Source organism: Ailuropoda melanoleuca, chromosome 3 (genome assembly GCF_002007445.2).
Source record: "Ailuropoda melanoleuca isolate Jingjing chromosome 3, ASM200744v2, whole genome shotgun sequence".
Classification (NCBI taxonomy): domain Eukaryota; kingdom Metazoa; phylum Chordata; class Mammalia; order Carnivora; family Ursidae; genus Ailuropoda; species Ailuropoda melanoleuca.
In genome coordinates, this window is record NC_048220.1 from 70398301 (window position 1) to 70413423 (window position 15123).

Here is a 15123-nt window from a genome sequence, read left to right on the forward strand (position 1 = left end):
TCTACAAAGAGATGACACAAGAACTTTCTATAAAAGGAGAAAAAAAACCAGTACCTCTGACTGGCTTTCAGATCCCAGCGGCATTTGTGTTGAGAGCCATGAAAGCATTAGAAACAGATATGAAATATGATGCGAAACCAGGGTTCTCTTCCCTTCCTGTTTCCCTTGCCTTCCCATCACCTCTTCCCCTAGCACAGGAATTCAGGTTTGACTTTTACATAATCTGTGAGGCTTTCTCTAAAACAGAGAAAACTAATCCCTGGTGAGTTCCATGGTCAGACATCCCATAAAACCTTAGCAGTAGCCTAGCCCCGAGGGTCACTAATGCTCTGATAAAGAAGTATGCCTGTTAACACGGCACCACACTGCAATTATAAATTTTTATTTATAAGCTGCCATATCTATATCTATCTATGTCTATGTCAACTCTGATAAACTCTATGTAATTCTTTTCTTAGCATTCTGTTCTAAATTTACTGTTTTTAAAGGATCCAAACAAAATAATTCCTTCAGGAGTTTTAAGACACAAAAAAGGGAAAACGGAAGTAGGAAATTAACCTTTCTTGAACACCTCCTCTGTGCTAAATACTGAGCTTTATGCTTTCCCATGCACAACTTCATTTATTCCTCATATCATCCTGTGACACAGAAAGGATTCTATTTATTTTATTGAAAGTTTCCTGACACGGATGAACTCAACGTACAACTCTGATGACTGAATAATGAAAACTCACTGTCATTCTTAAAGAATGTTTTCCACCGAGAATGACTCCTGTACTGCTATGCAATGCCTTAGATTTTCTTTTTTCCTGTTGTTCCAAAATTCTGGTATCAGAAGAGAAGGAAACAGGAGTGGGGATGGAAAAGGAAAGGGAAGTGGTCAAGAAAATATTGGGAAAGGAGGAAACATAAAAATCTGCCACTTCTCATCCTCAAAACTACTGTTAAAGCATATTCCCGAAAGATATTCCTGTCCCTAGCGAAGGAACCAGAAAAAACGCCATGTGTGCCAGATATGAGCAGATGTGTTTGCACCGATCTATGTTGGGAGATAATAAAATCCTTTGACGGGAACTTCAAGGAATACGGTGTCAGCCTGGCATTATTTAATCTCACCATACCTGGCAAGCATGGGACAGATTTCTGAGAGGTTTTGCTGTGGCAAGAATAAAAGGATTCCAAACAGGAAATTCCTGCGGGGGCTCTGTAGCTGGGTCTATTGTAAAGACTGCAAAATCAGCTTAGGCAACGCAGCATTGAAAAATGGCTACTTGCTCACTTAATAAGTCTGCTCCCTTGCCACAGTTCCAAAGGCACGGTGAACTGGCCACGGAGGGCAATACTGCCCGGAGTGGAAGAATAGCTGGCGCTCTGCACTTGGACAGCAGTCCACTGCAAGGGACAAGAGGTCAGCCAGGCTCTGCCTCTTTAAGAGGCATTTTCCAAGTGACTGGCAAATGCTCAGCATTTTCATCCCTGTTTAGCAAGGAAGGGAGATGGACTGCAACCATATTCTGCTGAGTTTTAACAGCAGACAGACTTGGTGGGTATCTTTCAGGTTTATTCAGCTTTATTCAGCACATTCTTCTGCCAGCTGAGTTTTAAAGCAACACTGTTTGACAAAACCAGCACAGATACCATGCAAATAATTGGACTGTTTCTGCTTCTTCCCACCCCCACACCTTCTAGCAAAGGGCAGATTGAACCATATGATGGTATAATGCAGAGTTTTTCTTTTCTTTTTTTTTAATGCCAATCCAGATTTGGCCAATCCTGATTAGCAGTTAAACTGCTTTTTCTTGGGATGTTTCCTAGTCCTTTTTCTTTAGCAGAATTACTATCCCCTAGCAACTAGTGCTTCTCCGTGCTGCATTTTCCAGCAGTTCCAAAGGAGTGGTAAAGAGTATCAAGTCTGTAAAGTCTGAGGCAAGACTACTTGAACTCACATTCTGGCTCTGCCCCTGGGTAATCTTGGATGAGATAACTATCCTATGTAAGCCTCAGTTTACTCATCTATAAAATAGGAGGAGTCCTGCCCTGCAGGGTTTTTACGTAGTTCAATGTGCTGATGCAGTCAAAGCTCTTAGCAGAATGCCTTGAATAGTATAGGAAAAGCTCTAAACTATATCTTTATCTTTCTATGTATATGCTGCCATTGTCTTCGTTTGTTCTAATTGACAGAAAGTTTTATCATGGTCTTTTTAAAAAACCTTGTGGAAACTTCTCCCCGCCCCCATATTAAAACAGTAGGTAGCTTTTTCTTTAGAGCTAAACAACATACCCCCAGTTCCCTTCCCTTTACCCATGAGCTATGACTTCTGACCCATCTCTAATGGACTGTTTCCTGGCTCCTTGTGATTCCAGCAACAGACTGTTATTTTTTCCTTCTATCTTGTAATGCAGTATTCTTTCCTCTAGATCTAGCAGGAAAAAGAATATAAGAAGGGAAAGTACATGGAAAGAGAAAGAGAAAGAAAGAAAGAAAGAAAGAAAGAAAGAAAGAAAGAAAGAAAGAAAGAAAGAAAGAAAAAGAAAAGAGAGCTAGACTTGCCTAGCTGCAATGTTATATGAAGGGCTATATGAAAGGTTATATGAACTTTTTCTGGTATCTCATTTTGGTAGATGAGACTAACCATCTATTTGATATGTAGGTCACTTGTATTAGGAGAAGAAAAGAAAAAATTTATAATTCTTTTGTCTTCAGATCCTATTTTAGTGTAGCTATGCATACTTTTACACTGAGTAACTGATAAGCCTTAAATTGTTAGGAGGCTTTAATAGAAAACTGGATCCATTAAAATAAATAAGTAAATAAAAATTCTACCCCCGCAAATAGCACCACCACCTTCTTGAGTCTTTCTGTATAATGTGACTGCTACTCACACAGCAATGCCTTCAGCTAGATGAGTTATTCACTTATTGGCATTCAATATCCCTGCAATTCTTGTCCATGAAAAAGAAAATGACCACAAATCAAGATAAGTAGGGAAGAGAAAAGAACAAAAAAGAAAGGAAAATGAATGATGAGCTGAAGACGTCAGTCCTTTCAGTTCACTCTGCATGAAGCAAGTGGTGCCTGACATGTGCCAAAGTTGCATCAGTAGTACCAGCTGTACAGATGTGCCCATCTGGTATGCAGGTGTTTGTACTGATGCTCCCCGGCCAAACTTCCAGGTGGTAGCATTTTGTGAAGCTAGCTTCGCACTAGTACAGGGGAAGAAAAAAAGGGGGACTACCCAATGATAATAAATGGGGCCACTTCTAAGGTTGACCACATACCCTCAAAGAGGGCTTCTTAAATTTCATATGCATCCAGATCACTTGAGCAACTTTATTTATTTTTTAAAGATGTATTTATTTATTTTAGAGAGAGAGAGAGACCACTCCCACATGAGTGGGGGAGGGGCAGAAGGAGAGGGAGAGAGAGAATCTTAAGCAGACTCCTCAATGAGCATGGAGCCTGACCCAGGGCTCCATCTCATGACCCTGAGATCATGACTGAGTAAATCAAGAGTTGGATGCTTAACTAACTGAGCCACACAGGTGCCTCTGGGCACCTGGTGCCAGCTTTATAAAAAGGCAGAATCTTGTGCCCTTCCCCAAGAGATTTACATTCAGCACGTACCTATGGTATGTTTCAGAAATCTGTTTTCAACAGTCTAGGTTATTCTAATGTAAGTGTTCCTTAGTCTGCCATTTGAGAAACATTACTCTAAAATATAGAATAAAATGGGTAAAAGAATATCTAGAAATAAAAAAGCACTTTTAGAAACTTTGCAGCCTTCCTCCTCATTATGTGAATATTGCCTGCAACATTCACAAACGTAATAGAATATTTAACCAGGAAAACCAGGAAAAAAGGTGTTTGATAAAAGCAAACTCTGGATATTAACAAATTATTTAAAATTCTTTTGTGCCTATCTATTAGGTCCTATACCTGCAAAGGACAACTAAGCACAACTCAAGTTTGGAATGCCAATAATACAGAGGTACCAAAGATGGTAGCCTTGAACCCAATCATGAGTTCTTGCCCAATTGTTACATGATTCTTTGGCAGCTGGTAACACATCCTATGCTCTGGTGTTCAGTGTGTCTCTGTGACCACGATAAAATATGAACAGTGTCCCCTAATAATTCTTCTCAGAACCAAAATCTGCTAATGATTCTTCTCAGCAGCCAAAAGACACTTTCCTACTCACTTATTCCAAGATTGGGAGATAGAAAGAAAAGATAGAACTGAGGAAACACTCAAGAGCCAGATCATGGAATTAATTTTGAATCATGTGGCGTTTAGACTTTATTCAGTAGGTGATAGGGATCATTGATGCATTCTGATTAGAAGAATGTAATGATCACAATTATTTTAGAGATTCTACCTACGTATAAACTCTGAGGGCTTTGTAATAATGCATATGAAAAGATTCTGCTGAAAACAAAAATGATATATTTACCAACATATCGATGTGATAAAATTACAAGTCATTAATATAATTATTCACATATCAATATACTCCTCCATTAAAGTAAAGTGGGGAAAAAAAACAGAATCTAGCCCTTCTCATTAGCCTTAAGGACAAATTTCTAAGAATAATGTCCTTTCAATAAATATTTACTTTCATGCCCATGTTATGTTAGGCACTCTTCTAGGTGTCAGGGAGCAAAACAGGGAGGGTCTCCACCCTTGAGGTGTTTATAGTCTGCTGAGACAGACATTGAACAAATAATCAAATAAGCTGGGGGTTTTCCAAATGGCTCTTTGCTATTCTGACTATTCCTAGCAATGCCGTGCTTTGATTTCTTTTCACGTATAAGTCCCTTCCCTATTCCACCTTTCTTTAAGGTCTCCTAAGCAATCATCAGAGGTCTCAAACTCGCTGCCTCCAGACCTATTTTATTTGGCCCACACAATGCTGAGGTCTACTTTCTTAAAAAATTTGAATTTCTTGCCAACAGAAAATATGAGCTTCTACTTTCTCTTCAATATTTGGTCAGATTGAACCTCGGTTTCTACAAGGCAGCGAGTGTCCAGAGTTGCCTAGCAGCTGGCATCTTCAGAAGTAATGTGTTCCATCTCCTTAGCCATGTTTCAGCTCAGTCCCGATCACCTCCCGACCTGCAGGCCAAGGATGTATTGACCACGATCATGTCCCTTCAGCTGCTATCCTTACCACCCCTGGCTCAATTCGCTCATCTACCCTACTTAGCAGCCTCTCTTAGACAGTTGAGCTTGCAACTGCCACTCTACAGAGAAAAACTCAGCAATATTTTTACAAAATCCTCTTCAGCATGTTTTCTCCCCTGGTTGCACTACGGGTCAAGTTTCTAGACTAAGTGAATAATCAAATACTGCTCATCAGTCAACTTTTTTATTCAAATATTTCTTCAACTTCTCTCTCCAACTGTGCCTTTCCTTAGAGCCATTTGTCTCAAGCAAACCAGATTACTCATTGGTCAGCCCCGAATATAAGCTGCTTTTTTTTCCCTTTCATTGTCTTCAATCCTACTAGAATTTCTGTATCTAGAGCTCACACCACCTCTCCAAACTCTGTCCAATTCTCTCTCTCCTCAGGTCCAATTCAAACCCTCCACCTCTTCTAAGGCTTCCTGACTTCAGCCTGATCTATGATTCCTCATATCACCCTACCAGAACCTCTGTAAAGCCCTTCACGTTTCCTACCTTACACCATAGCTTTCTACATTTGAGCTCCCTGAAGGCAGGAATCCCATCTAATTTATCCTCCTTTTCTCACTAGCACAGTGCATAGCAGAGAACAGTGATCATTTGTACAGTAAATGAAGAGAGATTTTACTTAAAACTCATTGTAAAGGGAAGGGGAAGGTGCTGAATGTATTAACTTCCTGTAGGATACTGCTAGTTGTTTTCAGTGCCCAAGCCACACCGACGGGCACTTGTTTGGGGGTAGTTTTGTAATTGACCTGTTCCTCCCTACTCTTGCTGTTCCTACACATGTGTGCAATGGAAACATGGTCATTGATTCCATGCGTTTTCTCAGTTCCTTACTTAGAATCTAATCCAAGACATTTTCTCTTTCCTTTCATTAAAATGTTACATGAAATAACTTTAAGTCTTGGTTCTAGATTCTAGAGCCATAACAAGGTTTGGGATTTATCTTGTTTTTCCTTGACTGCAAGCCCTTGAGGGCATGAACTCTTAGCCATTATATCTTATACTACTAAATAAATGTTTTTGTTACATGTGCCTTTCACTTATATTTAGAATCTATTTAGACATTGAATTCTAGAGCTAGAATGTATTCTTGTGATTTTGGTATGGATGTTAGTTTCTATCCTTGGAAAGGCTATATGCTTTCCTATAAAATGAGAAAAACAAAAATATATGCTGAGATTTAAATTTCTTTCGTAATTTCACACACTTACTGGAATCATCTAGACTATTTCAGTTGTGAGTGGGATGAGCAGAAAATGTGACTTTATTATTTCAAAAAATGACCTTGTCTACCCACCCACTGCTCTAGGCAAGAGTGTCCTGAGGTCACCAGTTATCCGTTCAGCTGTTCAGTTCGCACCTTCGAGAGCTGAGAGCTGTGTGCTCAAGCACCTGAGGCACGCGCACAAAATCTCCCTGTTCACTGCTTACCAGTTTCGCTTCCAAGGGCCAAGGAGATTATTTTTTTTTTCTTTTTATAAGGCAGCCTTTTAATCACAATCTTGATTTCAACAATCTTGCCCCCACACTTCTCGTCTGTACTTTATTCTATCTCAGCAAGCCATTTTAAAATAAAAACAAATAAATAAAAATAAAATAAAAACAGTTCTCTTCTGGAGGGTGAAAGATTTCAGAGCCCAACGCGCCCACAGGCAGATCACTTGGAACTACCCAGCTTAGTCAGAGAGTCCAACTTGGCAAATCACGACGTGCGAGCCTGTTTTTTAGTTCCAACCTGTTTCATACTCAGGCTAGCCCAGCTATTTCCCTTATTTCCAATTCCTTGGGGATGCCAGATCCTTTCTGGCTCAATCCCAGCCACAACGCCCTAAATGCAAGGCACAGCTTCACTTCTCTGCCTCAACCTGAAGCCCTAAGCTGATGGCTTCTCCTTTTGTTGCTTCTGTCACGAGACCCTCCTGAACGCCTGTTTTAGCATGCAGTGCAGGTCTGTCTCCACCAATTCCTATCCCTTTCTGCTCTTAGTTCAAATCTCATTTCCTCTCTCTTTGCTGTTTCCAAGCAGATTCACTAGTTCTCTTTCTCTCCCAACCGTGGCCAGTCACATTGTGTCCTGGTCGCACTTCCTGATGTCAGTCAGCCCCAACTCCTCGTAAGCTTCTGTCTGTAAATGGCAGCCTCTTTTTATGATTGTTGGCCAAACCCTTGTGTTTCTAACATAGCGAATAAAGAGGTGAAAAAAAAAATTTTGAAGTCCTTCCATTAATGTTAGCACAGAATGGGGAGAGAAACAAAATTCACTAAGCTTTGCCTATGACCCAGCCATTGCACTACTGGGTGTTTACCCCAAAGATACAGACATAGTGAAGAGAAGGGCCATATGCACCCCCAATGTTCATAGCTGCATTGTCCACAATAACTAAATCGTGGAAGGAGCCGAGATGCCCTTCAACAGATGACTGGATTAAGAAGCTGTGGTCCATATATACAATGGAATATTACTCAGCTATCAGAAAGAACGAATTCTCAACATTTGCTGCAACATGGACGGCACTGGAGGAGATAATGCTAAGTGAAATAAGTCAAGCAGAGAAAGACAATTATCATATGATTTCTCTCATCTATGGAACATAAGAACTAGGATGATCGGTAGGGGAAGAAAGGGATAAAGAAAAGGGGGGTAATCAGAAGGGGGAATGAAACATGAGAGACTATGGACTATGAGAAACAAACTGAAGACTTCAGAGGGGAGGGGGTGGGGGAATGGGATAGTCTGGTGATGGGTAGTAAGGAGGGCACGTATTGCATGGTGCACTGGGTGTTATACGCAACTAATGAAGCATCGAACTTTACATCGGAATCCGGGGATGTACTGTATGGTGATTAACATAATATAATAAAAAAATCATTAAAATAAATAAATAAATAAATAAATAAAAAGTCACTAAGCTTTGAATACTCGTTATGCAATACATAGAAATAAAAAGCAGATAATAAGGCAGTGAGTGTTTCTCAAAGTGTGGTTCAACAGACCACCTGTCTCAGAATGATTTGTGGGAAGGGGAAGGGGGCAGGTTGTTGCTTGATAAAATCCTGGGCTCTACCCCAGATAGACAGAACCAAAATCTCTGAGGACTTAATAAGAATCTGAATTTTTGACAAACTCCCAGTTCTTCTAACATACATTCAAATTTAAGAACAACATACAAGTGTCTCTGTTGTCCTTTAAAAGCAGTTATTTTTTACACCATGTTTATTCCATGCCAGTCTTTAGGCTTCTTCTATACTCAATATGGTATTTAATATGTGCTTTTATAGAGACAGGAGATAGAGTAGAGAGTAATCGAACAAGTTCCTTCCTCATGAATCTTACATTCTGGTGGGAAAAACAGAGATCCATGGTCATCACAGTGAGAAAATAAAATGAAAATTGATGTAAAGTCTTGGCTGCTTCTTGAGGAACAAAGGTTATGTACAAACACACACAAGTGCATTTATATATATGTATTTTATGTGTAAATATATGTGTATTTTATATGTATTTCTGTAGTCACATAAAATAAAACATAAAAATGGCAAAATTGCAATAGCTACAACATTGGGTTTTGTTCTTTTAATTCCAAGGAATTGCTTTAGATCCTTCTAGAATGTTTTCAGAGTATACTTTAGAGACTTTGGTAGAAGCTGTAAAAATGTATCCTTTCTTACTGACATTAAAAATTTTAGGGGGTGCCTGGCTGGCTCAGTACAGCATGTGACTCTTGATTTGGGGGTGTTGAGTTTGAGCCCCACGTTGGACATAGAGATTACTTTAAAAAAAATTAAATACCAAGCAGTAGGATAGAAATTTTTAGTGATGAACATAGATCTCAAGTCACCCGTCAGAAATGCAGCACCAAGAGAGAACCTGTGATTTGGCAAATAAGCACCAGAGCATATATCCAGAATATCCACAGCTTCATGTGTGCACGCGCCTGCTCCCCAGCCTTCAAGACAAACAGTTACTACAAACCCACACACAGACTCACTTGAAATTGCTGGGTCCACAATATATATGGAGAGTCCCGAAGGCTTTTCTGGATTGAAGTAGAAATGAAGGGAGGGAAAGGATAAAAACCATAAAAGCATCTCTGAGCCAAGCTACCAGCTTACCCCAACCTCTTTGCTCTCGCACAAAGATATATTTCATTTGGCAGTGTGAATATATGTGTGACCAACATGAATGCTGAGGATTTAAAACTCAGCCAGCAATCCCTGGGCCATTTCAGCTCTGTTTCTACTTCATAGGGCCTCTTGGGGACTGCTGGGAGCAGGTGTGAAGTTCTAGTTTATTAACAAGTTAAGTCAGTGCTGCTGTGCATTTTGAGGGGCCTAATAGACTGGCCAATCTCACGGAATATAGAGTAGCACTGCACTGGAAAGACACAAAAAAATTGAAATGCTATCATTGTTACTAGTACAAAACACACCTGTTAGATGTGTACTATATTTCAGGCATTGTGCTAAGTAATTTAGAAGATTCATCAAGTTTATTAAATTATCTAGATAAATTAGTAAAGATTTTTTTTCTGGATAAAGAGCATTGAAATTATAGTTGACTGTGAGCATCCAGCCTGTGTCAAAGAGAAGCTCTAGTTTGTCTTCTCCACATACTGGTCTACCTAATTCCTTGCTTTGCTTTGCCAACAGAGCTTAAAATTTGGGCCATGCCTACATGCTGAGTGTGAGGCTTGATATCCGTGAAAAGTTTTCAGAAGGCCAATCTGCACCATGGCTGATTGAATGTTAACATTTATTTTACTGTATTTGAGAGGGCACCAGAAGGAAGAAGGTAGAACATAAAGTATTAGCATTAGACACAGCTTTAAGAACTATTTAATCCAGCCCCTTAATTTTTAATTAAAAAAGAAAGAATGAGACCAAAGACATAGTCTGATTCTGTATGGTCTTCCCTGTTTTCTTAAGTGTTCAGGCTTTTGCTCCAGCTGTCTGGCTTTCAACACATGGTTCTCAGCCAAATAGAACTCATCTGCTGTTTTTGTCCTTTCTAGAACGTTTTGCCTATGTAGCCAGCTCCCAGGACTGAGAGGCTTGAAAAGCCACCAGTCTCTTCATGACTGACAGCCATGGAGGATCACTCTGGCATACTCAGAACCAGAAATAATTGCAATTGTGGCTGGCTGGAATGGATTTTGTAACTTGGAAGTGTTAAAGTTTAGTTGGACTAAAATGGAGGCATTATGGCACTAGCCACATTAAAAATAAACATAAAAAGAAACAGGTGGAATTAATTTTAACATTTAGTTAATCCGATATATAAAAAACATTATCATTTCAACATATAATCAATATAAAACTATCAATGAGATATTTTACATTCTTTTTTTCATACCATTTTCAATATCTGGGTCTATGTTTTTTACACATTCAGATTTTAAGCTTACAAACTTAATCTCAGTTAAGACCAGCCACGTTTCAGGTGCTCAATACCCACGTGCAACTACTGGCTACTATGTTGGACAGTACAATTCTAGAAAATTCCAGCTATAATAACTTCATGCCTCTGATGTATGGGTTCTGAATATAGTGGGGATAGAATTACAGATAAAAGAAAATACATGTAAGCAGTGACTCCCATTATCCTGACTTATATTTGTGTCAAGTGCATCCATAATAAAGCCTCTCCATTCACAATTGTTATTGGATGGTGGAAGATGGGAAGTGTGGTCTGCTACCACGTGGATTTCTGACCATTTAGCCCACTACTGAAAACTGCGTAAAGTTTTTTCTAACTCTTTCCCATTCCTTTTATAAACCAGGAGAGTACTTCAAGCCCACATGTACCAAGGAGAGTCATAGAAACCAGCCAGCCCCCACGAAGAGGGAATTCATTCTGAGAAGACTCGGAGGAAACACGTGAGTTATCTCTAACTATCTGAAGGCCTGTCATGCAGGGAAACCAAGATGTGTTCTTTTGTTCCTAAGGGACATCAATGCTGAGAGTTCCAGTTATTACTGAGTACCCACCAGTATCAGGCGCTGTGCACGGGCTTTTAATACATTATCTCTAGTTCTTGTATCTACCTCAGGGTAGATAAGGTTATCCTGTTTTATAAGTGAAAACAGGGGGTGAAGGCACTGAGTGGTTTAGCTGTGCTCCCAAAGTCACACTCTGAGGAACTGACAGAGACTCTAATCCAGGTCTCTGTCCACATCAATAAGCCACAATTTCACCCTTACAGTTGCTCAGGCCCAAAAACTTGAAGCCACCTTTGAGTCCACTTTTCTCTCACACCCAATATCTAAGCCTTCAGCAGACTATATCTGCTCTACTTTCAAAATATATTCGGGGTTTGAGTAGTTCTCACCACCCCTGCTAACGCCAGCCTGCTCTAAGTCCCCCGCACATCCCATCCATGTTATTAGCTTCCTCTCAGCTTTTGCTCATGGCCCCTGCTGGTCTACATTTGACACAATAACTACAATCATCCTTGAAAAGGTAAGTTCAAGTGTATCACTCCTCTGTTCAAAGGTATGACGTCCTTGCTCAGTATGGATAAAAGCCAAGTTTATTATTACAGTTGCCTATATAAGACCCAACCCAACCCCACTGCTGTTATGTCCCACCTCCTTGCCAGTCCTCAGTAACCCTGGCTGGGGGCCTTTGAACTTGATGTCTCATCTACCTGAAATGCTCTTCTCTGAAATATTTGATGAGCTTTCTCACCTCTGCCTCCTTCAGGTTATTATTCAAAGTCACCATCTCAGTGAGGCTTTCCTGACCACTCAGTTTTAAATTGCAACCTGCGTACTGGTCTTTTTTTTTCTACAGCACATATTACCACCGAACAGACCTTACTTGTTAAATTCTTCCTTTCATCTGTCTTCTCTTCTCCTAGAACAATATGAGATCTGTGAGAGCAGGGATTTTTTTTTTTCTGTTTACTTCTGTCTGTCCAGCACCTAAAACAGTGTCTGGCACCTACTAGACATTCCATAAATGTCTGTCGAATAAATTACTATGTCCCACAACCATGGGGTCCCACGGAACCCATCTCACTTGAAGAGAGGCACCACTAAGCTAAGGCCCACAGCATTATGGGAGCACAGACTATCAAAGCTGAAAGAATTATCTGATTTTCCAAGCAGACCAATGGGGAGATACTAAAGGGAGATGCAGAGATTTTTCTCACAGTGGCTTTAAAAACATAGTGGAGCTAAATGAAGTCAAATTGACTGCACAACCACACATGGGAAATTAATATGGGGGAGGAGAGGATAAATTCTTAAACTTAAAAGACCTTCCAAAGCCTGGAATTCTGTGATTCTCAGGTTTGTTTCACCTTAGGATGGGCTTACGTTCCGAGGCCATAATGCCTTCTCCAGCTGGACATCTCAGCTCTACTCCAGCAGATACAGGGTATAGCACCATCTGTTTATAAGGGACACTGAGCATCTTCCCCTGGCATCAGACTAAAGGTTAGAGAATGAAGGAATAAATATCCTATCCCACTGTGCCCCAGGTCCTAGGGAATAGGGAAAGTCAGGAGCCAGAATGAGTCCTTAGGGAGAGTCATGAGCACGGAGTCCAGGACAGTGAGATTGCCTTTTGTGGCATACGTCACTGCATTTCATTATCTATGCAGTACGGTTAGCAGGCCTTCCTAGGAGACACTTTAAGAGCCCATGTAATCTCTGGAGCTGTCTGGAAGATTTCCTGAATGATAATTCCTCCTCATATCCAGTACTTTGCAAGTGATCTCAAATTTTCTGAACAGATGTAATAAAATCAGGCAAAATGATGCTTTCGCTTGTGATACAGTAGACACTTGAACGACATTGTGGTTAGGAACATAAACCCCTCACACAGTTGGAAACCTGCGTATAATTCATGACTCCCTAAAAACTTAACTGCCAATAGCATACTGTTGATTGGAAGCCTTACCAGTAAAGAGTTGATTAACATATATTTTGTAAGTTATATGTTATATACTGTAGTCTTACAATAAAGTAAACTAAGGAAAGAAAATGTTAAGAAAATCACAAGAGAAAACACATTTACAGCTCTGTACTGTATTTATCCAAAAAACAATATCTGTGAATAAGTGGGCCCACGCAGTTCAAACCCTTCTTGTTCCACTGTATCTCGTTTTTTACCCAAGGTTTAGAAAATGTTGAAGCTTTCTCCCTTTCTAATGAAGGAATAAGAATTCTGGAAGAGTATAACTTTTGTGCAAGAAACCCTATACAATTCCAACTCTCATTTAAACTTTCTTGCTTTTAACGGTCATGGCTATCTAAATCCAAAGACTTTGCCAATGCAGAGAATATTAAGTACGATTGCCTCTGGTTCTGAACTGAAACAGAATTAAAATTCTTAAGATGATATTTCATCCCACACCACAGAAGTTTCCTTTTGAAGTTGACATAACTCACACATCAAAACCTCGAACAGAAGAGCTCATTGGCTGTGAGACACAGCTAATTGACTTCAGAAGCCTTACCAGGCATGGCACTTTGATTTCTTATGTTTATAGACCTGGGGAAAATGTTTCTTAAAACAACTGCAGGGTTCTTGGAGTTACCAATTTAATTACAAAATGTAATGCATTCAAAGAATTTTTTGCACAAAGGTGCAAAGTGTCTCCTATATTCTTTTTCCCCTGTCTTTTTAAACCAAAGTTAATAGTCTCAAAGGCAAATTTGAACCTTGCGTGAAAGATAAAGTATACACAAGGAAGTGAAATTAGCAAGGAGCTACACGAATCACTGGAATGTTATTATGAAATTATGCGGTATCGTAAGCTCTTTGCTATACATAAACAAGTATAAGAATGTGAATGATAGACAATTCAAAAGGCCCATATAACCGCAATAAGCTGAGACTTGAAAGCATTTTAGATCTTGCTCTTTGAATGTGATAGAAGTTAAATGGAAGACCCTGCCTACAAGAGCAAAAACATTTTTCTATCTTAATAGACTCAATTGCTTTGAATAGTTGTGATCTGTGAATAAGACCGTTGGTAGAGAACAGATATCATATTTGACTGTTTAAGAGCGATTTCTTCATGCTACATAGTAAGTCTTCAGTAAATGATTCTGGAATAAGAAATAATATTATCTTTACTGTTCTTCTGCAATACCATTTTCTGTCCACTCTCCACACTGACAAACCTTGTGTGTTCAGAAAGTTCAACCTGGAAAATTCTCAGGATAGTACGTACTTTTGCCCATATTTCTGGAAAACTGGTAACTCATTCTAAAACTAGACAACAGACATGAGAGTATTAGAAGAAATGAAAGATATCAGCATGGCTTGGGTTTAAGGTCAATATAGCAGAAGGAGTTCAGGGCCAAAGGTCTAAGAATGCATAGGATCCAAGCATTTGCTATTGAAATCTCATCCAGACCAGTGTGCTATGTGACTTTCCAGGGAATACCTGGCTCTCCAGGAAGGGAGGGAAGGGGAGAGGGAGGACTGTTTACATCAACAAATCCCATGGTCACTTTCTTCAGACAATCAGGGCACAGAAATCAAAGAGATGCAAGACTTGTACAAAAGGAAGGGGTGACAACATCCAAGAGAGATGATTCTAAAACATCTGCCAGAAGTTCAACTACTCGGACCTACCTCATTAAAACCCATGACTATGACTATCACCAGCAGCCTTACCAAAATAACTTGGTACTTCTTTTTACCTTAAGATGAGGTAACAGGAGATGGTTTCTAATTCTGCAATCCTGGGCTTTTTTTGGTTTTGGTTGTTTTGTTTTGTTTTGAAATAAATTCTAGGAGATAGAAAAAATGCTGAAGACCTCCATATAAATCATTCTCCTTGTGTTTACATTTGAGTACATAGCTATATTCATCTAATGACTTTAGTCTGTTTTCCTTTTGCAAACTCAGCATGGCTATAAACACAATAAAGAACTGCATTTCTTCCACCCTCACCGTTCCCAAAATAGGCTCAAAC

General features: G+C 39.6%; 2 long non-coding RNA genes across 3 annotated transcripts in view; one reads left to right on the forward strand and one right to left on the reverse strand.

Moving 5' to 3' along the window:
* LOC109489700 overlaps window positions 1-15123 on the reverse strand; it is a 220235-nt gene that overhangs the window by 165384 nt on the left and 39728 nt on the right. The gene's annotated exons all lie outside the window — the stretch shown is intronic.
* Window positions 1-15123, forward strand: part of LOC117801540 — a 234376-nt gene that overhangs the window by 60174 nt on the left and 159079 nt on the right. For both annotated transcript variants that reach the window (XR_004624163.1, XR_004624164.1), the window contains exon 2: window positions 10969-11065. This is a non-coding gene — a long non-coding RNA (uncharacterized LOC117801540). The remainder of the gene's footprint in view (window positions 1-10968; window positions 11066-15123) is intronic.